Consider the following 2,204-nt stretch of genomic DNA (forward strand, 5'->3'; position numbering starts at 1 on the left):
TCTTTGATATATTTATTTTATAGTATCTACAGACTCTATAACATACTATTTATTTTACAAACATTTAACATTTTGTTTTGTCTAAATGTACGTGTAAAAATGTATTGTTTTAACTAGGCTACTGAAATGATTTATTGCACCTATGTTTTGTGAAGAGCAGTGACCTACAGAATTCCCACGCCTTGCTGTTCTATCTAAATAACTGCGTTTATCAGTGCGGACGAATCCATTTCCTCTTGCTCACACATTTGCTGCTCGTTCTCTGAACATGCGGTGAAAAGCTCATAATCCCCTCCAGGAGACGTGCCCCTCACGGCCTTTTTTATTATCTCAAACCGACCCCAGTGGAGCCCTGGCGGGGTGCAACACTGCTCTGATGGGTTCCGATCCTTTGATCCATTTGTCCGGAGTTTAGGACTATGTGGGAGGTTGTTTGTGCTCTGTGTGTGTGTGTGTGGGGGGTACATTGTCATCTTGTGAATGAGAAAACATCTATAAGTACTAAATGCTGCCGAACATGACACCATCAAAAGCAACATGTGATGTAAAACAGCGGGTGACTCTGACGCTTTGATTATGTTGTTTTTAGAGAGAGGTGTCGAAATAATAACGAGAAGTGTTTTGGCACTTTCACTGCACCACCCAACACCAACTCAATCAACGCAATCGAGCACGCGAGCAAGAAACTGCACGCGCCTATTCCTCCAATAATAAGCCTGTGCGCGCACAATTAACCTGTGACCATCAAATATGCATGCACCTCACCATAATGGATTTCCGATTTTACTGCTCCTTAATTGACTTGAGCTTGTCAAAGTCGAAGAAACACTAATCAATATGGCATTATTAAACACAATTAACACTCATGACTACATCGATTTGCTCATTATATCCACCAACAGCCTTGTGGTTTTGCAACCATTTTTAAACTTTATCTAAATCAAATAACAGGCTCTTCAAATAGGGTACATTGCAAGTTGATGATCACCGATAAAGGAGGTATAAATGTAATTAATATATACATATATTATGAATTTGTCAAATGTATTTTCATTTATTGAAAAGCTCATTTTAATTGTAACTATGTGAACATTTTAAACAACATTAAAACCACCTGCCTAATATCTTGTAGGTCCCACTCGTGCAGCCAAAACAGCTCTAACCCATCGAGGCATGGAGTCCACAAGACCTCTGATACCTCTGTGGTATCTGGCACCAAGATGTTAGCAGCAGATCCTTTAAGTCATGTAAGTTGCGAGGTGGGGCCTCCATTGATCAGACTTGTTGGTCCAGCACATCCCATAGATGCTCAATCGGTTTGATATCTGGGGAATTTGGAGGCCAATTCAACACCTTGAACTCTTTGTCATGTTCCTCAAACCATTCCTGAACAATTTTTGCAGTGTGGCAGGGCGCATTATCCTGCTGAAAGAGGCCACTGCCATCAGGAATACCATTGCCATGAAGGGGTGTACCTGGTCTGCAACAATCTTTAGGTAGGAGGTACGTGTCAAAGTAACATACATAAATGCCAATGTTTCCCAGCAGAACATTGCCCAGAGCATCACACTGCCTCTGTTGGCCTGCCTTCTTCCCATGGTGCATCCTGCTGCCATCTCTTCCCCAGGTAAAAGACACACACGCACCCGGCCATCCACATGATCTAAAAGAAATGTGATTCATCAGACCAGGCCACCTTCTTCCATTGCTCCATGGTCCAGTTGTGATGCTCACTTTCCCATTATCTGCATGGGCACTCTGACCGGTCTGCAGCTACGCGGCCTCATACGCAGCAAGCTGTGATGCACTGTGTGTTCTGACACTTTTCTACCATTGCCAGCATCAAGTTTTTCAGCAAATTGTGCTACAGTAGCTCTTCTGTGGGATCGGACCAGATGGACTAGCGTTCCCCACGCACATCAGTGAGTCTTGGGCGCCAGTGACCCTGTGGCCAGTTCATCGGTTGTCCTTCCTTGGACCACCTTTGGTATAGCCAAAGTACTAACCACTGCATACCAGGAACACCCCACCAGCCCTGATGTTTTGGAGATGCTCTGACCCAGTCATTTAGCCATCACAATGTGGCCCTTGTCAAAGTCACTCAGATCCTTATGCTTGAAATTCAAAAACTGACTGTTCAATTGCTGCCTAATATATCCCACTCCTTGACAGGTGCCATTGTAACGAGAATAATTTTTTCTCTT

Source organism: Xyrauchen texanus, chromosome 19 (assembly GCF_025860055.1).
Source record: "Xyrauchen texanus isolate HMW12.3.18 chromosome 19, RBS_HiC_50CHRs, whole genome shotgun sequence".
NCBI classification, from domain to species: domain Eukaryota; kingdom Metazoa; phylum Chordata; class Actinopteri; order Cypriniformes; family Catostomidae; genus Xyrauchen; species Xyrauchen texanus.